The sequence below is a fragment of the Anomaloglossus baeobatrachus genome, chromosome 12 (genome assembly GCF_048569485.1).
Source record: "Anomaloglossus baeobatrachus isolate aAnoBae1 chromosome 12, aAnoBae1.hap1, whole genome shotgun sequence".
Classification (NCBI taxonomy): domain Eukaryota; kingdom Metazoa; phylum Chordata; class Amphibia; order Anura; family Aromobatidae; genus Anomaloglossus; species Anomaloglossus baeobatrachus.
Genome location: NC_134364.1, coordinates 52149687 through 52174513, shown reverse-complemented (window position 1 = coordinate 52174513; position 24827 = coordinate 52149687). Strand labels below are relative to the sequence as shown.

Sequence of the window (24827 nt, the reverse complement as noted above, 5' to 3'; positions counted from 1 at the left end):
ATACCATATTTCCACTACACAAAAAACCACAGCGTCTTATCCAGTAAAATGGATGGGATTTATAGAAATCTCCTGCCCACTGAGGTTTTTTTTTTTTTTTAAACTTGGCGCAATCTGATTTGTATTTTATGAAGACATTTTGCCATCAAATTTCATTAGACGCTAAAAAAAAATAAAAAAATAAAAATGCATGTACTCAGCACATAAATGCATAAAAGTTAAAGGCACGAAGTATCAAAAATGAAGCAGCTTTATTTAACCCCTTTACCAACCCGCAAATTAATTTTCGTTTTTTCCTCCCCTTCTTTCAAGAGCTATAACTTTAATTTTTCTGTCAATATTGCCATATGAGAGCTTGTGTGTTTTTTTGCAAAACTGTACTTTTACTTTTTAATAACACCATTCATTTTGCCACATATTGTACTTTAAAACAGGAAGAAAAAAAAAATAAAATAAAAAAAAGGGCCAAATGCAGTGGCATTGGGGAAAAAAAAAAAAAAAAGGGTTTTTTTTTGGGGGGCGGGGGGGTGGTTCTTATTTACCACTTGTATTACATGATAAAACTGACAGGGCGATATGTTTCCCCAGCTCGATATGAGTTTGTAGATACAGTACTAAAACTTACATTTATTTAATTTTTTACCACCAATTAAGTCCAATTTTTTTTAAAGTCAAGAATCTGATTTATTTTGATTTAACTATTGCGCTTTTGGCACCATTTTCCAAGACCTGTGGCACTCTCATTTTTTGGTATTTGGGGCTGTGTGAGGACTTATTTTTTGCATCTTGAGTTGGCGTTTTTAATACCATTTTTCGGGTACATATGATTATGCCATGTATTGATCAGATTAATTGCTGTTATATTTTGATTGGGGATTTCTGAATGCAGTGATAATGTCTATTTTTTACTTGTTTTATTTTTAATGGGGAAAAAGGGCGCTAATTGGATTTTATAACTACCCATTGATGCCCAGTGATCGAATGATGGCGGCAGGGAACGAGGCGCTCTCCTAGGAGCATGATAAATCCTGCTATCAGAGATTGACAGCGGGATTTAAACAGGTGCAAGTGGATCGGAGAGCCACCCACACATGCTAGCTTCATATGTCAGCTGATCACATCATGGAAGGCAGTATAATACTGTACTTTGGTATTTAGACATACCCCATCATGGTAGCTCTTCCCTGCTGTTCACCATAATCCAATACCTCAGTCCACAGAATATAGTCTTCATCCCGACGCCCTGGCAGGATGAGACTGCCTGGTGTCACAACCTGTAGATGGACCTGGCCACATTGTTTCTTTGAAGCACCTCCATATCTGTTTGGGGTACCATCAATCATGGCCTGTCTTCACCCCTCACCCTGCCGATATTTCCGTGCTGGCGTGATGGGTGTCACAACCTCTAGTTGGGCCTAGCCACATTGTTTCTTAGCGCGGCTCCTTATCCACCTACCCAAAGTCTGTTTTTACTGGTCATACTCTGGAATGGCACCACCTTGATAGTCCATTGTTCAGCTCACATCATTATCCTGTATACACCCCTTACACTGGCAGTCTTATCGTTCATGAGGTTCATCTATGAATTGGTTTATACAAAGCAGATCAAACTTTCTAGGGTATGGTGTGATGTAACTGCGCGATATCAACACCATCTAACTGAGCTTCAATCCATCCCTTACCAATTATTATAGTTGAAGTGGAAAATACCTTATGAAATGAGGAAACCTATCCTTAAGGAACCCTACTCTTTTCCCCCATTCACACAACACAATCAACTTCATTACAAAAATACCTTTTGTGTCAAGTGCAAATAGAGACTTAAGCTAAAGTCACACATATTCTCCTGATGCATAAAGCATATGCAGATCACTGAGCCATGTGCAACTGGATTACCTCCCGGCCATAAATGCATGACCACCTTCACATGAACACACTTGCAGTAGGCTACGACCCGAGTCCATATGTAGCCAGACCTGCACTTACACCTTAAGTGTCTATATGCACACTAAGGAATTTCAGTAGGGGCGGTATGCCGAGCAACAACAAAACCAACATTTTCATATATTTTGGTACAATTTATTAATATACTGTATATTAAATTAGAGGTAAAAGGACTGGCTTGGTCTTGTGTCGTTAAGACCCCCTTCTCCGGCTGAGTTTATGATGCTGTTGGGTGGTCAGTCTTTTAGTCCTTCTAATAATCTGAGACCGTCCAACACATAATGAAAAGGACAGCATAATAAATACATTAAAGAATGAGGTAGCTTTGGGTCTCTCTCAAACTCTCCCACCATGACACTGTGGAGTCTCTTTATAGTGTTGTCTCATGCTTCTTGTTCGCTGGTGGCATGGATTCTTCAACTCAGCCTCCTCATAGCGGACATCTGACAGGAGATGTTTACTGTTCGTCGTCAAACACATGACGGATCTTCTTGAGCACCACAGGAGTATCTGTTAGACCTAAAATGGGATTAAAAAAAAAAAAAAAAAAAAAAAAATGGTACAATACACTCCTGGGATTTCTTACAGTGTAGGTAGGACATAATATATACAGTGTTGTATACTAACATTGGGTTGGCCATGACTCATAGGCCCCTTGGCTTCATTCCCCTGAGGTGCATTTCCGTTCCATCTACTATTAGGCAAGTTTCACATACTTGCCACCACCCAAGATCTCAGGTCTGGAACTACCTAAATGTTTGAATGCACAATTTTTTCTTGTGTATAGATCTGGAACAAGTCTCTTACACACCCTATAAAAACATGAAAACCAGTAGATGGACTATAAAACACACCCCATCCGTTGAGTTGATCAGTTTCAACAGCCAAACTATAAGACCAACATGGATATTTAAAGGAGTTGTCCGACAAACTCCAAAAAAAAAAAAAAAAATTAAGTTAACCTGTGCTGTCTTGTCATATAAGACACCCCCTACATTATTTTTTTGTTTTCTAACTTTTGTTTTTCTTGATTTTTCACTTTATTCTCTGCAGCTCCTTGTTTACATTCAGCACAACCTAACATGACATGTTTGACTGCCAAACCCACAGTCACAGCTGGCACCGCCCCCGGCCACACCCTCTGCCTGCCCTCTGCACACACACATTCCCTCCTGTCAGTATACTGCCCCAGCACCTGTAGATAAATGAATACTATGTAATGAATATTATATATAGCCCCTAATGTGAGTCTATAGGATACACACACACCTAGAGTTATATAATATACATTATCCCACCTCATGCACTCTCTTCTCTCCTACTGCACTGTCTCCTCTGCCCCCCAGCACTTCCCTGTCTCTCACCCCCATGAACTCTCGTCTCTGCCCCCCTGCTGTGTCACCCATGAACTCTCTTCTCTGCCCCCCCCACTGTCAGCCGTGCACGCTCTTCTCTTCCCCCTCCCCCCCTGCTCGCTCTCCCTTCTCACCCATGCAGCATGCGGTCTCTTCTCCGTGCTGTGATTGCAGTGTCCATACAGCTGAGCTATACAGAGCTCAGTGCTGTTCGCTGGTGTCAGGTGACATCCCTGCTTATGACTGTATTCAGACGCGAGGAGCACTGGAGGCTGCATTCATTACAGAGACAGCGCACGGGGGAGGGGGGGGGGGGGGGTCACAGTTGCCCGGGCACCATACAACATAATGAGCTGAGGACACTGTTGGGAAAACAGCACTCACAGTGTCCTAGACAGAGGGGGCAACCCTGTGTTTGTCCAGCACATGTGTGAAGCCCCACAGGTGTAGTGTCGGTGCATTACCTTCAGGGACTCCACTCGGCTGGATCTTGTCACAGGTAGGAAATCTTCTATTTGTCGTGACGCCACTCTCAGAATTGCGGTCAGTGGGGACCGCCACTGCAGATTAAGGGATGCCTGGGGCTGATGGTGGGTGCAGTAGGGTGTAGTAGCCTCCTGAGAGTGAGGCAAGCCCCAGGGCCCTGTGTAGGTGCGTAGTACCACAAGGCGCAGAATAACTCCACACACGCAGGATGTCTTTCAGGGGTTTTACTCACTTCAGGTGGCAGGGTGAGTAACCCGGGCGTAGCTGGGATGAACCAGGCTGGAACCAGGTATCCTTCAGGCTGACTTCTGATGGTGACTACCAACTCGCCTTCCTTAGCCCTTGGTGGTTTGGGGTAACCCCGACTTTTAGTCCCTATGGGGGTCACCCAGGGAAGTTGCTGAAGCCTCTCTCCCCTTCGTTTGCCGTTTGCTTGTTGCCTGGGCCAGATCACTCCAGCTGCTTGCCTCCTGTGAACTATGGGCCCTAACTGTGGCTACGTGGCTGCGGCTTTTAGGTGTTGTGGTGTGGGCTTTGAGGGCCCCACACCGGCAGGTTTAGCAAGGAAAGGTGGATCTATCCCCGCTCCGGGATCTGCCGCCCGTTTGGGCCTGGTACTCCCTAGCAGTCTCCTTACTTCCCACTCTGTGCTCTCTCTCTAGCTGGAGATGGGTTTCGGGTAGCACTCCTAGGTGACCGTTCTCCCCCGTCGGTAGCCACTGCGCGGACGCTGTCAGACTGCAACAGCCCCAGGGGTAGGGGTCAGCTCCTCTCGGAGCTCCCTGGACTCTGCACTGCACTGAACCGGCTCACTGCTCCTCCTCTCCTGTTCTTGCCTACGCCACCTAGCAACCAGGCTCTCTTACCACACCCCTTGAGAGGAGATGGAGGCTTTTGGCCCCCTCCACTATTCCAGTGGAGGTGAAGGCTTTTCCCCCTCCTGGGATCCCCAGGGGTCCTCTCATAGGTACATGTGTGAGACCTGATCACTATGCGCCTGTGTAGTCACACCTCGGTCAGCCTTCTGGATTACCTGTATTGTACTGTCCCCAGCATGGGTGCAGTACTCAGTGGTGCCTGACTAGGTCAGGGGCGCCACACATGCAGGGCACAGATAGCAGCGCACAGGGAGGGGGCGGGGCTCATCGCACTGTACCTGCCCAGCAGGGCGGCAACATGCAGTGGCAGATTTGCATGTCAACATGGCCCTGCCCATATTGACATGAAATGACCGGAAGTAGCAAAATCACAGCAGGAGCAGTCACATGACCCCTTTGAGCCTGGGGAGAGGGGCTGACAGCAGGGCAGGTAAGTGCTCACTATCTACTTACCTGCCCCAATGTAGCCCAATAGTGTAAATAAAAAAAGCAAAATAAGCCGGATAACCCCTTTAAGTACCAAGACCTCACTATCCTGGCACTGGAATACATCCTTTTATTTTATTTCATGTGCTCCTGTTGCATGAAACTCAGTCATTCTATAACATAGATATGGATGTGACTGCTCCTTCAGCGTGACCTACCACTGTTAACCAAGGTGCCAACAAAATTATATAATGCCTTGACTCTTTTGGACCTCATGCAATAAATGCAATTTTCCTTTGTTTATTCCTAGGCTATAGCGTGTTTATCTTCTATATGTGGCGCCCCTGACCTGGTCAGGCACCACTGAGTACTGCACCCATGCTGGGGACAGTACAATACAGGTAATCCAGAAGGCTGACCGGGGTGTGGTACACAGGCGCATAGTAATCAGCTCTCACACATGTACCCATGAGAGGACCCCTGGGGATCCCAGGAGGGGGAAAAAGCCTTGACCTTCACTGGAATAGTGGAGGGGGCCAAAAGCCTCCATCTCCTCTCAAGGGGTGTGGCAAGAGAATCTGGTTGCTAGGTGGCGTAGGCAAGAACAGGAGAGGAGGGGCAATGAGTCAGTTAGAGCAGAACTCCATAGGGCTCAGTGAGGAGCAGACCTGTGGGGCTGTTGCTGTCTAACAGCGCCCGCGCAGTGGCTACTGACGGGGGAGAACGGTCAACTAGGAGTGCTACCCGAAATCCATCTTCAGCTAAAGAAAGGGCACGGAGTGGGAAGTAAGGAGACTGCTAGAGAGTACCAGGCCCAAACGGGCGGCAGATCCCGAAGCGGAGATAGATCCAGCTTTCTTTTGCTAAACCTGCCGGTGTGGGGCTCTCAAAGCCCACGCCACAACACCACAAAAAGCCGCAGCCACGTAGCCACAGTTAGGGCCCATAGCTCACAGGAGGCAAGAAGCTGGAGTGATCTGGCCCAGGCAACAGGCACACGGCAAACGAAGGGGAGAGAGGCTGCAGCATCTTCCCTGGGTGACCCCCATAGGGACTCAAAGTCGGGGTCACCCCAAACCACCAAGGGCTAAGGAAGGCGAGTTAGTAGTCACCCTCACAAGTCAGCCTGAAGGACACCTGGTTCCCGCCTGGTTCATCCCAGCTACGCCCGGGTTACTCACCCTGCCACCTGAAGTGAGTAAAAACCCTGAAAGACATTCTGCCTGTGTGGAGTTATTCTGCGCCTTGTGGTACTACGCACCTACATCGGGCCCTGGGGCTTGCCTCACTCTCAGGAGGCTATTCCAACTAACTGCACATACCATCAGCCCCAGGCGACCCTCAATCTGCAGTGGCGGTCCCTACTGGCCGCAATACTGAGAGTGGCGTCACGACAAGAAGAAGATCTCCTACCTGTGACCAGATCCAGCTACGTGGAGTCCCTGAAGGTAATGCACCGACACAACACCTGTGGGGCTTCACATCTGGCGTCACGAACAGGATAAGGACTAGACCTGTCCAGACAGGTGACCATGTGCCTGGGCGGTCCGCTTGAAAAATTGGAAGCGCCGCCATATTGCCACCATGAAAAGCGCGCTGAAAAACAACAGCAGCCCGCGCTGGAAGAAGTTACCGCCCACGAAGAGGTGTGGCTACCCAGAGATCCCCTGCAGAGTTCTGACCTCGCTTGTGAAGAGAGCGGAAGCGTCCAGAGACGGCGGAGCAGGAGAGAAGCCAGCAGCTTGCTAGAAGAAATGGAGTCCAGACACGGATACCCAGAGCCAGGCTCTGCTGCCTGGTGGTGTCGGGAGCTCGCCGAGTTCTGCGATCAACTGGAAGCCAGGGTCGGAAGGCTGATCAGAGAGGGACGCGAGGAGTTTCTATGGATGACCGCGGCGGTTCGGGCCTACGAGGAGAGAGCCGCGCACCGAGTGCCAGACCGGGCGGTGACGACTCAGACCCCGATGCTGCTACCGATGGGTGAGTCCAGTGTTGCCCCTGCCGGCCCGGATGCCCCGACCCCTGCTGCCACGCCCGCGGTCCCTGAAGAGGCGCCCGGTGTGGCGACGCTGAGCCAGGCCGCAGCCATGCCAGGTGCGGCCCGCCAAGCCCAGCCCGCCGCAGCGATGCCCAGCTCAGCCCGCAAAGAACCGGCTGCCACCGCGACCCTCATCCGCGCCGCAGGCGTAACGCTGACCCAGGCCGCCGCCCTGCTAGGCCCGGCCCGCCAAGACCCCACCGCCGCAGCAACGCTCGTCCGCGCCGCAAGTGAGGTGCTGAACCAGGCCGCAGCCCCGCCAGGTGCGGCCCGCCAAGCCCAGACTGCTGCAGCGACGCCCAGCCCAGCCTGCACAGATCCCATCACAGCTGCGACGCCGATCCAGGCCGCCGCCATACAGGGCGCGGCCCGCCAAGACCAGGCCGCCGCCAAACAGGGCGCGGCCCGCCAAGACCAGGCCGCCGCCATGCCGGGCGCGGCCCGCCAAGACCAGGCCGCCGCCATGCCGGGCGCGGCCCGCCAAGACCAGGCCGCCGCCATACAGGGCGCGGCCCGCAAAGAGATTGCATCACCATTTACCCCGGCCTGCAAGGCCAGAGCAGACACCGCTCCCCAGTCCAAAGAGGTCCCTGCTAGGAAGTCCCTGATAGGAGAGGACCCCGAATACTGGAAGCTGAAGGCTGACCTAGAGGCCCAGTTCCCACAAGAGATGGTGGATCGGTATCTGCTCCCTCCGCACACCCCCAAGAGGGTTCCGGCAACCCCTGCAGCAACCACGCCAAAGAGTCCCCCGCCTGGGCCTGCTGAAGAAAGCCCATCCCCAGCACTGCCACCAAAGGAGTGCCAAGAAGAACTAAGGGGGAGAGGAGGCCAGGAAGCTGAGGAGCTGACTCCGGAGCCACCGGCAGTGGAGCAATACTCAGAGCCGGAGATGTTACCCTATTCCCGTTGGGATGAGGAGGACTTGACACCGTCTGCTGATGAAGACCAGCCCAGAAACCTCACCTGGGGCCCTGCAGTCATTGAGGTAACAGCCCAGCAGAACCCAGCCCGCAAGACCAGGCGTCGCAACAGAACAACGCTGTCCCCTGCACCACAGTCTCCAGAGCAGAGAGAAGTCACAGCCAGAGACCTACAGGAGAAAAGGTTCCTGAGAAGAGCCAAAGCCCAGGTCAGAGGACCCCTTTGCAGAGGAGTAGTGGAGGATTTCAATTTGAAAAGTGGATATGGATTCATTGTAGCACCTGGTGTGAAGGAAGGGATATTTGTCAACCGAAGAGATGTGAGCGCTCATCTGCCTAGAGGACACCCTGGCAGAAACCTAAAGATGGGGGATTCAGTACAGTTTACCATGCATCAAGGCGAGAGAGGACTGTACGCGCTTGACGTAGCACTATGTACCAGCAAACCTTACAGCCACCCCATGCTACAGGAAAGAGAAACAGATACAGGAAAGGAAACAGATGAAGATAGAGAAAGCAGAGACAAGGAACCTGCAGATGAGACAACAACAGATGAAGAAAGAGGCCAAGAAAGCAACAGGTGCCGCAGCCCTACAGGCCCAAGCCCTGGTGAAATGGAGGAGTAAAGTAAAGAAAGAAGTTACCAGTTGAAGTTTTGAAAAAGTTTGTTTTGCAACGTTCTCAAGTTCAAGTAATGTGCCCACAAAAACTATTGTGAGAAAACCATAAACCTTAAGGCTATGAACTGGCTATAGCCACAAACTCTCGCAGTGTAAATAGTTACACCAGAGGGCACCACCACCACCAGAGTCAGCCTGTTTAGGGGCTTGGCTCGTCTGCAACCAGGAGGAGCCCGTCCGTATATAGGGCCTTGGCTTACCTGCAACCAGAGAGCATGCCTGTTTATGGGGCCTGGCTCTCCACCACAAAGAGGGTACCTGGTCAGCACCAACTGTGGAGGCCGCCTCTGCATCCTGCCAGAAGAGGCTGAAGGCGCGGATCCACCAGGCCAGGTATACCCTGAAACCACCAGCCCATGTAAGCCGCCTCTACATCCTGCCAGAAGTGGCTGAAGCCGCGGCCAACGTGAAAGGGTTTTGGGTGGGTTAACGGACTTGTGGGTGGAGGGTGGTGATGTATGGTACCTGGTGCTTTTAAAAATGTTTTACCATGTTTTAATGTTTTATGCATTTTAAAATGTTGTCTTGCAGCCCGAGGACGTGCTGGTGATAACTAAGGGGGAATGTGGCGCCCCTGACCTGGTCAGGCACCACTGAGTACTGCACCCATGCTGGGGACAGTACAACACAGGTAATCCAGAAGGCTGACAGGGGTGTGGTACACAGGCGCATAGTAATCAGCTCTCACACATGTACCCATGAGAGGACCCCTGGGGATCCCAGGAGGGGGAAAAAGCCTTGACCTTCACTGGAATAGTGGAGGGGGCCAAAAGCCTCCATCTCCTCTCAAGGGGTGTGGTAAGAGAATCTGGTTGCTAGGTGGCGTAGGCAAGAACAGGAGAGGAGGGGCAGTGAGTCAGTTAGAGCAGAACTCCATAGGGCTCAGTGAGGAGCAGACCTGTGGGGCTGTTGCTGTCTAACAGCACCCGCGCAGTGGCTACTGACGGGGGAGAACGGTCAACTAGGAGTGCTACCCGAAATCCATCTTCAGCTAAAGAAAGGGCACGGAGTGGGAAGTAAGGAGACTGCTAGAGAGTACCAGGCCCAAACGGGCGGCAGATCCCGAAGCGGAGATAGATCCAGCTTTCTTTTGCTAAACCTGCCGGTGTGGGGCTCTCAAAGCCCACGCCACAACACCACAAAAAGCCGCAGCCACAGTTAGGGCCCATAGCTCACAGGAGGCAAGAAGCTGGAGTGATCTGGCCCAGGCAACAGGCACACGGCAAACGAAGGGGAGAGAGGCTGCAGCATCTTCCCTGGGTGACCCCCATAGGGACTCAAAGTCGGGGTCACCCCAAACCACCAAGGGCTAAGGAAGGCGAGTTAGTAGTCACCCTCACAAGTCAGCCTGAAGGACACCTGGTTCCCGCCTGGTTCATCCCAGCTACGCCCGGGTTACTCACCCTGCCACCTGAAGTGAGTAAAAACCCTGAAAGACATTCTGCCTGTGTGGAGTTATTCTGCGCCTTGTGGTACTACGCACCTACATCGGGCCCTGGGGCTTGCCTCACTCTCAGGAGGCTATTCCAACTAACTGCACATACCATCAGCCCCAGGCGACCCTCAATCTGCAGTGGCGGTCCCTACTGGCCGCAATACTGAGAGTGGCGTCACGACAAGAAGAAGATCTCCTACCTGTGACCAGATCCAGCTACGTGGAGTCCCTGAAGGTAATGCACCGACACAACACCTGTGGGGCTTCACATATACAGCTTACTAACTTAAATGATAAAAGACTACAAAACAGGTAATATATATTAGTGCTAAAATAGATTTGTATAAATGTACTGTATTTACCATGCACATGGCGAAAGTGAAGGAAAGGGAAACCCTGTGCCTAGGGAAAAGGAAGATTGTGATCCCTGACCAAACCTACTACTGGACCCTGGGGTCCCTCACCACCCTAGAGAGGTTCTGCACCTATGCCCCAAGCAGACTACCTGATCCTAGGTATCCCTAGTGCTGGGCCCTAAATAGGGAACGGATGGCATGAGCTCTTTGTGAACCACTCTAAACACTATTGAAGACACAAGACGGACACAGGGGAAAGTGCATGTATTACTTATCCACAGATGACTCACGTAGAAGTTGAGCAAAGTTTTCAGCAACGATATCACAGGAGTATAAGCCGCCTGCTTGCAACCAAGACTTGAATGAACTGAAAATATCACCAGTCCAGGGAAGGAAGGGGAATTTAAACATCAAGATAATGCTGATAATCAGCAGCTGGGTGGAAAACAAATTCCTGCTGGGTCCAAAAGGGGGAGAGATGAAAGCTACCTATACCAATGAATACTGACAGCAGGAACAATGGAAAGTCAGACAGCATTCTGTGCAGGCAGACATTGTGACATTCTATACACAAACTATCATGGTTATATACTTACTCCAATAGAGCAGACCAAAGCAAATCTTCAGGTTTGGGACTAGTGGAAGGTACTGTAATTAGCTAAGCGTTTCAGGGCTGTAAGATCCATATTCCATTTTCCTGGAGCCATCTTGATTTTTTCCTCCTTGTCCATTTTGTGTTGAAAAGGTCCTTTTAGTTCGAGAACGTCTTTTACCTGGAGAACAAAGATTGTAACTTTGTAAAGATCCCCCTAAACGCTGCTTAAAAAAAGAGCACAAAAAACCCCCAAACATTAATACCCTTAGGACACAACGCATTGATGAATAAGTTCTGATTTCATTCTGTTAAGTTTAATTGCCTCAACTTCAAGGGCTAGGTGCACAGTATAACACAACACTACACCGTGTAAGTATACTACCTGTCTGTGTGACGCCCTGGCCTATCGGGTCGTCACAGGGTATCGTGCAATCTGCCCTTCTGCACAGTATCCACCCTCCTTGGTTACGGATCCTGGTCCTTTGGTGTTGCTAACAGCTTAGCCAATCAACATTCTAGGAACACTTACCACTTTAACCTACCAGACACACCATTGGGGTGCCTGAAGGTAATAGGGCCGCCCACATGGGGGGGGGGGGGGTGGGGGGTGGTAAGGGGAGAGTGAGGAAAGTGACAGTTGAGCAGTTGAGTTGGAGGAGTTGAGCAGTGGAGAGTGAGAGGAGGTGAAGTGACTCTCTTGGAGGGAGAGGTCACAGAGCAGGGCTCCTGAGTTCCAGGTGGCAGACGTTGGTCTGGTCCTGGTAGGAGCTGGAACCCCGGTCGCAGGGGACAGTGTCAAGGGGCACGGACTGCCGAGGAGGGCGGCCGGCGGCCTTGAGCCATCACCGGGCAGGAGCCAGGGCACGACGGGGTATGTGGACCCCAGGCCGGAAAGTAGCTTCACGCGTTCCGGTAATTTACCCGACGGGGGTGAAGACTTCAAGTGTCATCCTCAACCCGCTCCAAAAATCGGGGTACTAGCGCACCGATGGGATAGAACTTTCCCAATACAGTTCAAAGAAATCCTACGCATGAACCCTGAGAGCAAGCTCACTCCGGTAGCCATACGGGTGAGCGGGACCCGAAGAGTTTTATACCCACGGGTCCAATAGAGACAGAGGTGCCAAGGACAGGGCCACAGGCTAACAGCAACACCAAGGGCACGGATCCAGGCGTGCTCCCTACAAGCTGCATTGGTGCTCAGAATTCTGGTTTACAAGCTGTCGGTGTGATTATTCCAGGACTGAGTGAGTACACTGAAAACCCCTGTTCCTATCCCCAACGGCACCCTAATACCATCCCAACATCAACGGGCCCCGTGACACGAACCCCCTACGCACGGAGGGGGTTAAACATCAGGCTGCCAAACCATCGTCACCGGACTCCCCAACAGCAGCGGTGGTCCCTCACATTACCACACACCGTGGGTGGCGTCACAAACTTTCCAAAAAACCCCCCTGTACATATCCCCCCCTTTTTTAATCGAGTGTCCGCGCTACCCCACTCGGGTCCGGAGACCCCTCGAGCCACCGCAGATCTGGATCCGAGCAGCAGCGGCAGTTCGGCTGCTGGCATGGGGGCGGTACATCTGCAACCTTCTACCCTTAGTTCACAATATACACACACACACACAGAAAAAAAAAAAATAAAAATACGCCAAACACATTGGCCTCAGTTTACTATTGTAAAAAACGGGAGTGCAATAACTTATCCTTACATTATATTTCCTCCGTCCTACAGAAGGATATATGCCTCTAAAGGGTAATAACAGAGGCGTGGCCTGGCAATGGAGGAGTGAGGACGCTAAAAAACCTTGCTCCCGCGCCTGAACTGCCCCTGAGCCCTATTAATCATACCCACCCAGCATTATAGACGTAAATGCCGGCTAAAAAGAAGGGGACCGGCGGGGGGACGCTGACAGACTCTCCTGTGCCTCCCTCAGAAAGCATTGCAAGGTTCCTAAGGAGCTCAGCGGGACAGGGCCTGACGCAGACTGACCCCTTCATGGCGGCCGCTGAAGTGTCTGGGGGTTCTTCCATGCCCCATCACTGCCAGATGGAACGTGCCCAGGGATCCTCCTGGAGAGATGGGAGCCCCCACAAGCCGAACGGAACACAGCGAGCAGAGGAAGGAGCAGACGGGGGACTGCTGCATCAGGGTGCCCCCTCCTTACCTGACATGGCGGCGGTCGCTCGTGGAAAGCATGCTCCCCACAGCAGCAGAGAGACGGAGGACATCGCAGACACGGCAGCTACTGAACCAGGAATGCAGGCAGAGGGTAAGAAGTGTCAGACATCCCCACAGCCGCAGCAGAGATTATCGGTAACAGCAGCGCCTGTAGCCCTCTCAGAAAATAGGCGGGAATTTCAACACCTCAGCCCCACTGATAACACACTCTCATATGCTGCTGTGTGTGCGCTCCCTAACAACCTGAACGCTGCTGGTCAACATGAGGCTGCAGACACTGTGACTCTTATGCCTGCTCCTGATAACTCCTCATTGTCCCTGAATAATCAGCTCCTCGGGCAGTCAGAGATAAGATCCCCCTCAGTACATATGTCAGTGTCAACATCAAAAAGCAGTGCACTGACAGTGGAGACTCCCTCCTCCCCAGAAAAAGGCTTGACCCCTGCTGTATTTAGATCTTCACCATCTGTCTCAGGGGATGGGGATATACAGGAGGGAACGCAAGAGGACTGTGTGTGGGATGACCTTAAAGCCAGAATAAGGACCATCCCCACTAGAGAGGAAATGGAAAACTACATCTCCAGACTAGAAGCCTCTTACAGAGCAGAATCGGCCTCAATCAGGGGGGAGGTGCAACAACTGTCAGAACGGGTGACGGCGTCTGAATCCTGCACTACATCTATCTCAATGCAACTGAAGGCACAGGCAACAGCATTATCTACACAAGCCCAACAGATAGAACATTTAACAGATCTGCTTGATGAGTTGGAAAACAGAGGAAGGCGAAATAACATTAGGGTAAGGGGCATCCCAGAAACCCTCGCCCCCCAAGATATAGATGAGTCACTGCGGCATCTTTTTAATTCTATATTGGGCCTTCCACGGGACTCCCGTTTGGAATTAGACAGGGCACACAGATCTCTGGGCCCTAAACCAGTTGAAGGTTCTAGTCCACGGGACATAATATGCAAAGTTCATAAATACAAGATAAAAGATGAAATCCTGAGAAAGGCACGGCAGAAAGATCCCATTTTATTCAAGAACACGCCGATTCATTTGCTGCAGGACCTATCTCGGCACACATTACAAAAGCGCAGGGTTCTAAGGCCTTTATTAGATGCCCTGAGACAGAGAAACATCCTCTACTCATGGGGTTTCCCCTTTAAATTGCAAGTCCGACATGGCGGTTCCTCACATGCGATACAGTCTCCAAGGGATATCCCGGATTTCTGTGTGGCCCTTGGGATACCCGTGGTGCATATCAATGCTTCAGAATGGCCATACGTCCACGGAGTTCCAGGAGTGGAGGCACAGGCTCCTCGGTCGCAGCGGGTCCGTAAGAGAGATCGGGGCCCGCGGCGGCGGAGTGGAGTAAAGACTGGAGCACCATCACCAAGTGGAGACTGAGAGTCCCTGGACTGCCTCAAATGGGATCCACTGAAATGTGGGGAGAGAATGATGGTTTTGCCATTTAGGGCACTTTGGTCTGTGCAGGCGTTGTCACCATTATTTCTAATGATGGGATTGATAATTTTGACTCCATATCTATATAGAGTTTATGGTGTTTTAGGATTGATGGGTTGGGTACATTAAAGTTCACATATATAATTGAGTTGGGCCGGGGGCCGGTCCGGCGGGGAGCATGCCTCCCTTGAAAGTTCACGTTCCCTTGGGGCTCTACACGCTGCAGGCAGGTGTAGAACACATTGGCCCCCAATTGTTCACGGTTAACCTTTGCTCACTCTAAGAGTAAAATTTCATAGACAGGTTATTTGTATAACTAGTCCTTTGTTTGGTATTGTGATTCCTCGAATCTTCTACATCTTCCCTTTTTCTCTTGTATTCCTGAAGTAACCCTTCCCCCTCTCTCACCCCCCCCCTTTTTTTTTTTTTTTTTTTTTTTTCTCCCCCCTTTTTTTTTTTTTTTTTCTTTTTTTCTCTCTCTTCTTTCTCTCTTCTTTTTCTTTTTCTTTTCCTCTCCTTCTTCTCTCTCCCCGTTCTCTCCTTCCCCTTTTTTATCTTTGTCCACTTCTCTTTGTCTCCCTTCCCCTATCTTTCCCGGATCCCTTCACGCTCTCTAAAGCCCCTGGACCAACATGACCACCCTCAACTTTAGCTCTATTAACATAAGGGGGTTTAATACCCCTCAAAAGCGTTCACAGGTCCTGTATTCTATGCACAAAAAAAAGGTTCAGATTCTTCTATTACAGGAGACGCATTTCAAGAAGGATCATGTACCCATACTACGAGATAGATTTTATCCAGTATGGTTTCACAGCGTTAACCCAGAGGCCAGATCTAAAGGAGTATCGATTGCACTCCATAAACACTTAGTGCACACCATAGTCGACTCCTGTATAGACGAGCAGGGTCGCTATATATTTCTTAAACTGAAGGTCGCAAATTCGATGTTTACAATCGCAAACTGGTACCTACCTAACACTAATCAGATTTCTACCTGTAGGGCCCTTCTGACGCAGCTATCTGATTTTGCAGAGGGGACATTGGTGGTTGGCGGTGACTTCAATTTTACTCTAGACCCAGCCATGGACTCCTCCTCTGGACGCAGCAGTGTCCGCACTAAGGAACTTAGTGCCCTAAAGCGGACTTTTCACGCCCTCCGACTGATTGATGTATGGAGAATCCTAAATCCCCAAGGTAAGGACTACACATATTATTCCCCACCACACAACTCATACAGCAGGATAGACCTTTTTCTGGTAAGCCACGGAGCGTTGGCTTGGCATCCCATTACAGAGATAGGGGAAATTTTTTGGTCCGACCATGCCCCAGTCTACCTCTCCCTTCAGGTACCCTCCCTCCCCCAGCGCTCATGGACCTGGAAGTTAAACAACAATTTACTTAAAGACAATCTCTGCCTAACGGAGTTGAGAGATTCAATTGACTCCTTCACGCAAGTCCATAGTTCTGACCCAACTTCTCAGCCTACCCAATGGGAGACCTTGAAGTGTGTCTTACGTGGAATACTGATTAAGCACGGCTCTAGGATCAAGAGGGAAAGAGCTGAAGAGATTGATAACTTGTTAACACAGATCCATGAGCTGGAAAATACACATAAACTGACACGTACCCCCACAGTTCTGGCTGACCTCGTCCTTAAACGAACTAACCTAAAAACCCTATTGGACCAGAAATTTCTCTATCATAGAGAGAGAGTCAAAAATTTTTATTATAATTCATCTGACAAATGTGGTCGTCCTTTGGCACGGCTGCTGCATCCCCGGGCCAACACCTCATACATTTCATGCATCAACACCAAAGGAGACAAAACATATGATCCAACAGAGATCCTGGAGGTCTTTCGGTCCTACTACAAAGACCTATATAATATTAAAGGGCAATATGCGGAGCTCCCACCTGCTGACCTGGCAGATAGAATCGGGAGATATATACAAGAGACAGCCTTGCCTTCCCTAGATAGCAATGTTATAGAGATCCTGGAGGAGGATATATCAGAATCCGAAATCTGTAACGCAATTCAAATTACTCCCTCAGGTAAATCCCCTGGCCCCGATGGGTTCACCCCGGCTTTTTACAAATTGCTTAAGGATCAATTAGCCCCGATAATGGCCAAAACATTTAATTCTATTGATGAAGACACAAGGCTAACCCCTCAGTCTCTGGAAGCACACATTAGCGTGATCCCCAAACCGGGGAAAGACCCATTATTAGCTGCAAGCTATCGCCCTATCTCATTATTAAACGTGGACCTAAAACTCTACTCTAAGATTTTGGCTGATAGATTGTCCCCTTTCCTGCCCTCCGTTATTAACACAGACCAAGTGGGGTTTGTCAAAGGCCGTGAAGCAAGAGACAATACAATTAAAACCTTGTCTCTTATTGCTAAAGCTAAAAACAACTCGATCCCGCTGGGTCTCCTAGCCATCGATGCTGAGAAAGCCTTTGACAGAGTCCATTGGGGATTTCTGAGGGCAGCATTGGGTCAGTTGGGACTGGGACCCCGATTTATACAGAAAATTGGCGCTTTATATGACAACCCAACCGCTAAGGTCAGGGTTAACGGGGCTTTATCCTCCTCCTTTGCTGTACGAAACGGGACCAGACAAGGCTGCCCCTTATCTCCGCTTTTGTATGTAGTCATCATGGAACACTTAGCTAACGCTCTCAGGGGGAATAGTAATATCAAAGGACTCAAGATCGGGGATGCCCATCATAAAATTGCATTATATGCAGATGATCTCCTGTTATACATCTCTCAACCTCATATATCGATCCCGTCTATAATGAAGGAATTCGAACGATTTGGCCTCCTTAGTAACTTTAAAGTTAATCTATCAAAATCAGAAGCATTAAATATCTCTTTGACCCAAACTGAAGTTTCCCGGGCAATGTCTAACTTCCCATTCAAATGGAGACCTTCGGCCATTAAATATTTGGGTATTTCAATCCCAGCGGACCTCTCCAAACTATATACACTTAATCACTTACCACTACTAGAAGGTACAATAAAGAACTTAAAGTCTTACGGGGGACTAAAATTGTCTTGGATGGGCAGGATGAATGTAATTAAAATGGATATCCTGCCACGCTTTTTGTACTACTTTCAAACCATCCCCATTTCTCCTCCCAGTAGTTTTTTTCGTACCCTTCAATCTGCTATTATCCGATTCATATGGGGTAAAATTAAACCAAGAATCAACTTACGCACTCTTACCCTTCCAAGGGAGTGTGGAGGAGCAGGCCTTCCTAACTTCAGAGTCTACATGCAGGCTGCAGCCTTGACCCGTATATTAGACTGGCATTTCAACAGTGACTCTAAGCAATGGATACGGGTAGAGCAAGAAGGACTGGAGATCCCTCTTAAACACCTCCCTTGGATACCTCCTTCAGATCTTTCTAACGTGGGGATACTTTCAAATTTTATCAAAGAAACGCTCAAAGTTAGTCACATAGTATCCAAAAAAATGTCGCCTCCACAGTCAGTTAGTCCCCTCGCTTCCTTATTCTATACTCCATCATTTCACCCTGGATATAAACAGAGAAGCTACTTCGGATGGAGGGCGGAGGAAGACATCCGCTTGGGGCACATACTGATTGATGGTAAATTACCCTCATTCCAAACCTTTCGGACACAGCTTCCGTCTAGAGGTTCACAATGGTTAGAGTTTCTCCAACTACGGGCATTTGTCTCTCCGGGGAGAACAGTTGATCGAGTCCGAGGCACTTGTAGTGCCTTTGAGGAACTGTTTACTAAAAACATCCCGCCTGAACACACAATCTCCCTTCTGTACGGTATTCTTATCAGAGTTGGGGTCTCAGGCAAACGAGGCTACCAATTAGCTTGGGAAAAGGAGCTGAAGCAACACTTCTCTCCCGATGAGTGGAAGAAATGTTTCTTATTTACTCATAAATTGTCAGTCACGTGCTCTGCAGGGGAGAAAAATTTTAAGATTTTGACACGTTGGTACCAGTTTCCGTCAAAACTACATATTATATTCCCTTCAGTATCTGCGATGTGCTGGAGATGTGGGCAAGATGTCGGTACCATGACACATATCTGGTGGGAGTGTGATGGATTAAAACAGTTTTGGGGAAAGGTTCTTGCTAATTATCAGCTTATAACTGGGAAAGCAGTGAATAACTGCCCCAAGATAGTCCTCCTCTCTATGTTACCACACTCAATCGCTTATCATAAGAGAGACATACTCCGCTTCTGCCTGGCGGCGGCGCGCTCCGTCATACCTAGGTACTGGAAGTCCTCCACGATACCTCCCATCTCAGAGTGGTACTCTGAAATGGCAAACATATGTAGGATGGAGGAGCTCTCTGCCGACATTGCGGGCACTAGGGACAAATTTTGCAGGACCTGGGGAGAATGGATCTTATTTAAGGACTCTCCAGATTTTGTTAAACTGTTTTGACGGAGCCATAACATCTTATTAGATCGGTGGAGTACAGCATGGTCAGGGATGAACCGGACAAGAATGTAGGACCACCTGATTCTCAGATGACAGTGAGCGCCTCTCCCCCACCCTAATCTAATCAAATCAAACTACCCAACATTTCCCTTTTGTGTCTGCCTTCGTCTTCCCAGCTTACTCACGCTGCTACCTACCTCTCCCCCACTTCCCCTTCTAATTCCCTCCCTTCTCCCCCCTTTCTTTCCTTTTTTTCTTCTCTCTCTCTCTCTCTCTTCTCTTCTCCTTCCCTTTTCCTGAGATCTCGTTGGAATCCAATTTGAAGAGGTCTATTGAGGACTATAGATGTAAAGTGTTCATTATCCGGTCAAATTGAGATCGAGACAGATTGAGAAAACATGATTTCTTTACTATGCAATTTATAAAAAGTTTGACATGTCAGTCATTCAGTTTTTCATGATGTATATGTATAATATGATATGTTTACAATAAAAATAGATTGAACATAAAGGGTAATAACATTTTTTATTTGCTTTAACATAGCTATACCTCTCATTAACCCAAACCACCGTGCTTGGCCCGATATTCGTATAATGGTGCCACCAGTGCTCTTTAGACTATGCGTGTGTACTGTACAGGTTCTCACCAGTGACGTTCGATGATCAAAGAGCTTGATTTTCCATTTTCTTTCCCATGCGGAATAGACTTCCATCCTCTTCTATCCATAACTTGTCCCTGCAAGATGTAAGAGAATTTAGCTTTCATCTTTCCTGCACTTTGCTCACATTCCCCCCACCTCTACACATCATATAGTGCTATAACCAGTGCCCTACACAGTAATAATGCCCCCCTGTATACCATAGTACTAGTACCCTTAATTTTGTGTGCCACAAAATAACAGTATCCTCTGTGCCCCTACACAGGAATAATATCTCTGTACTTCATCATAGTAACGCTCCTGTGACTCCTTACAGTTATACAGACCCCTATAGAGAATGCTCCCCTAATTTCCCTTAACCCTTTTTAACAACGAATTAGTACCCAGGAAGTCATGACCTCACAAGCAAATGATGCTTATAAATGCAATTTTCTGCTATGTTCACACACTGCATCTTTTTAGGCCGATGTCAAACTTGTGATTGCCTCGCGCAAATTTCGCTGTGCATCACCCGTCACAGACTCTCTCCTCACAGGAGCGGCTTGGTTGCATAGAGATGCATGCCACCACCCCCATCCATCCTCAGTCATCCTCCCCGAGGTAAACCAGCTCCGCCTGTGAGGAGAGACACCATCCCGGCTGCGACCTTCACCAGCAGCACATCTGACCGCGGACCACAGGTGGCGTCACGATCTAAAAAGACTTTCCTCACAGGGCCGGCGTCAGTACCCGGCAAACCCGGGCAAATGCCGGGGCCCTGGAGAGCCGGGGGGGCCCACTCGGCCTCGTCAGTTCTCCTGTCCCTTGGCCGGGGCCCACTCGCCTTTACAGTTCTGCTGCCCCCGGCCGAATTCCGGGGACCGCAGTCCTCGGCAGCAATCTGCGGCGCCGTCACTTTAAGGCGCGCAGACATCCTGGTTTGAATTTCATCTGTGGGCGGAGCTGCCGCCTTCTCAGTCCCACAGATGAAGGAGGCGAGCTTCTGTCCGGCGCTGTGTGGGCCCCCTCTCCACCGTGACCTAATCGGGTAAGTGCCCTCCCCGCCTCCCCATTATGGGCCACGGTGAGCTGCTTCTAACCCCCCAGATGTATGCCCTGCCAATCCCCCCCCCCCCCGCCGAGCCACGGGTGCGGGCCCCGCCGAGCAGCAGAGTTGTGTGCGTTTGTCTGTATGTAGCAGAGCTGTGTGCGTTTGTCTGTATGTAGCAGAGCTGTGTGCGTTTGTCTGTATGTAGCAGAGCTGTGTGCGTTTGTCTGTATGTAGCAGAGCTGTGTGCGTTTGTCTGTATGTAGCAGAGCTGTGTGCGTTTGTCTGTATGTAGCAGAGCTGTGTGCGTTTGTCTGTATGTAGCAGAGCTGTGTGCGTTTGTCTGTATGTAGCAGAGTTGTGTGCGTTTGTCTGTATGTAGCAGAGTTGTGTGCGTTTGTCTGTATGTAGCAGAGTTGTGTGCGTTTGTCTGTATGTAGCAGAGTTGTGTGTGTTTGTCTGTATGTAGCAGAGTTGTGTGTGTTTGTCTGTATGTAGCAGAGTTGTATGTGTTTGTCTGTATGTAGCAGAGTTGTATGTGTTTGTCTGTATGTAGCAGAGTTGTGTGTGTTTTTCTGTATGTAGCAGGTGTGTGTGTGTGTGTGTGTGAGTGTGTTTATATGTATTTTTGTGAGTTTGTCTTTAAATATGTATATGTACGTGTTCGTATCGGTGTGTGTGGATGGGGCCAACTGGGACTCTTCCGCCCGGGGCCCACAAAAACCTGGAGCCGGCCCTGTTTCCTCACTACCCCCATCCTCCATCCTAGTTCCCGTCCACCGCCTTCCCTCCCTACTGTACGCTTCAGGGTCACGAAACCAGGCCAGGCCACCCCGTGACAACGCAGAGGACCTGCAACCCCGGCTTGGCGACGTGTCGAGTTAATCCCCTCGAGCCCGGGGTGTCAAACGTATATATACGCATGAAACTCCTTACCGAGCAAAGGCACGGAGCTGTATGTGAGGGTTTTGCTTATTGGAGATGCGACGCCCCTGGACTATCAGGTCGTCCCAGGGTATTGTGCAATCTGCGCTTCTGTATAATATCCACCTCCTCCTTGGTTATGGGTCCCCAACTACACGGTGTTGCCTACATCAGCCAATCTAAGTCCTAGGTACACTCTGCACGACACCCACCAAACACCAGTGGACGGCCTGAGTGGAATAGGGTCACCCACTTGGCGGGTTGGTTCGGAAGGTCAGGAGAGGAAGTAGTTTTGGATGTGAAGGAGAGAGGAGGTCGGGAGTTGGGCTCCTTGAAAGTTATCTAGGTAGCAGACTGTGGTCTGGGCCTAGAAGGAGCTGGACCCCCGGTCGCAGGGGATCATGGCAAGGGGCACAGAACTGTCGAGGAGGACAGCTGGCGGCCTTGCACCATCACCGGGCAGGGACCAGGGCACGACGGGGTACATGGACCCTAGGTCAGGGAGTAGCTTCAGGCAACCTTACAATTTACCTGACGAGAATGGAGCCTTCAAGATCCGCTCTCCACCCGCTCCAAAATCGGGGTACTAGCGCAACAAGGGGGATAGGACTTTCAACAAAAACGGTCCAGAAAATGCCAAGCGAGAACCCTGAGAGCAAGCTCCCACACTTTGCCATAGTGGGGAGTGGGACCCGACTAGTTCCATATTACCGGGACCAACAGAGAAGTAAACTTAGTGCCAGGAGACAGGTCACGGATCACCAGGCAGCACCATCGGGGACGGGACCCGAACTAGCTCCCCTCAGCAGCAGCGGTATCCAGAAGTTTGGTTTATCCAGTTGTCGGTGTCAGCTTACTGGACTGAGTATGCAAGTGACCCCTTTATACCCAATGGCACTCCCCGAACACCATCACCGAGTCCTGGGGCAATTCCCCCTACCCGTGGAGGGTTCTAACACCTGGCTTCCCCATTCCATCACCCCTGGGTACTCCCAATTGCAGCAGTGGTACTCCACATTACCACACACCACAGGTGGCGTCACAAACTTTAACACAATCCCCTGTAAATACCCCCTTCATTTGAGTGGCCGCACGACCCCCAGGTCCGGACACCCCTCGAGCCACCGTGGATCTGGATCCGAGCAGCGCAATTCCTCAAAGCTTTTACTCCAGAATTCTGGTGCAAAAGGCTTTTCGGTGCCTCACGGGGAGATTTTGCCCAGGGAGGAAAATCAAGTAACCAAAAAATAATTCCTGCTTCCTGTGACAGCATAAATCTAATAAGTTCCATTCAGGCCCCTGACTCGCCCACTACAGGGCCTTAGGTTACTCAGTGTCGGGCCGGACTAGTCCAGGGTAGTCAGCGGTGGCGGGGCCCGATTCCGTGACCCTGGTGGAGTCAGTTAAATGTGGCGATATTGGGGGAGATGGTGATAATGTTAAAGTTTATATAAGATATTCGTGACGCCACCTGTGGATTGCGGCTATGGAGCCGCCGCTGCTGGATAGGGCCTCCAGGGCTGATGTCATGACAGCTGGGATGGTTCTGCTCCCCACAGGTGGAGCGGGTACCCTGGGGCGACTGTTGGGGCTTGTAAGAGTCTATGGTGTTTTGGGAATGATGCGGTGCAGCGCAGAATACAGGAAGTGACACCAGAGGTTGCAGTTCAAGGTCTTTTACTCACTGTTGTCAGGGCTGCAGCAGACTGGTTGCCGTTGGAGTGCTGGAATCCGCCATCCGGTGCCTCCGCCGATCCCAGGTAATTCTTAGGGTTAATACCAGTGCACCACTTTTAGGCCTCTTTCCTTGGCTGGCTTCACAGCCTTGACTTTGATAGATTAACTTGTCTTGGCCTCTCCCATATAATCTGGTCAAGGGGGCTTGCCTGACTGGAATCTTGCCCTCTTCCCAGGGGATCTACGGCAGGTTGTGGCCCTGGGCGCTTGCAACCACCCGGGGCTTTCGGTGTTACTTTATGAGGAAATGTCTTTCTTACCTCTGTCTGGGGACCGTCCCCGAATGCAGCCAAATCCCTCCACCCGATCTTCCTGTGGAGCAGGCCACGAGCAAATATACCCTTCCGTGGGCCTGGGATCCTCTCTGACTGTGGTATCATCAGGGCCTAGCGAAACACCAGGATCTACACCAGGAACCTTCTCTCTCCTCCTCTGCCTCACGCAGACTCCTCTCACTCTTACTGACAGACTACTCTGAACTTGAACTTCCTGTTTCTACTCTTACATTCTAGTTGGCTCCTCCCACTTTCCTTGTTGCCAGGCCCCCACCCCATGGGAGGGGAGATGGGTCTTTCTGAAAGAAAAAAAGAAAAAAAAAAATTGGTCAAGTAAGGAGGTGGTGGGAAAGATATCAACCTTTTTTTTTTTCTTAAATAGGGAAAGGGATATATATTGTGGCATATACAAAGTCATTATTCCCCTAAGCCCCTTCAGCTATGGATTTTTTTTGCACATTTTTCATAAGTTTTATGCAAATAAAAGTTGCTTTAGGCTATGAACGCAGTGCATGTTTATCATGTTTTTAGGTGCAGATTTGCCACAAAACTGCATGCGAATCATTAGGCCAGTAAAATCAATGAGAATTCTGAAGTTTTGTGCATATGTTGCTTTTTTTCCCCCCCTTCCAGATTTGCAGCAGAAAATAAACTGCACCATGTCAATTTTTTTTCTGCGTTTTTGCTTGCGTTTACAGTTCAAGTATATGGAAAACGTGGATCAAAAACACCAAAAGTGTACAAACTTACTGAAGAAAAAAAAAAAAAAAAAAAATGCTGCCAGGAGATGCAAATTTGGTGCTGAAATTTCTGCAACCCAATTCTCAGTGTGCGCACACAGCCTTAAGGGGGCTTTACACACTGCGACATCGCTAATGCGGCGTCGTTGGGGTCACGGAATTTGTGACGCACATCCGGCCGCTTTAGCGATGTTGCTGCGTGTGACACCGATGAGCGATTTTGCATCGTTGCAAAAACGTGCAAAATCGCTCATCGGTGACAT

The 24827-nt window shown here is 49.8% G+C and overlaps 1 long non-coding RNA gene across 1 annotated transcript; it reads right to left on the bottom strand.

Moving 5' to 3' along the window:
* Nucleotides 1–1850: 1850 nt before the first annotated feature.
* LOC142258498 (uncharacterized) lies at nt 1851–24007 on the bottom strand. The gene is made up of 4 exons (XR_012727789.1): nt 23810–24007; nt 19850–19938; nt 11118–11294; nt 1851–2463 (listed from the first exon to the last, which is right to left on the bottom strand). It is a non-coding gene; the product is annotated as an uncharacterized LOC142258498 (long non-coding RNA).
* Nucleotides 24008–24827: the final 820 nt, after the last annotated feature.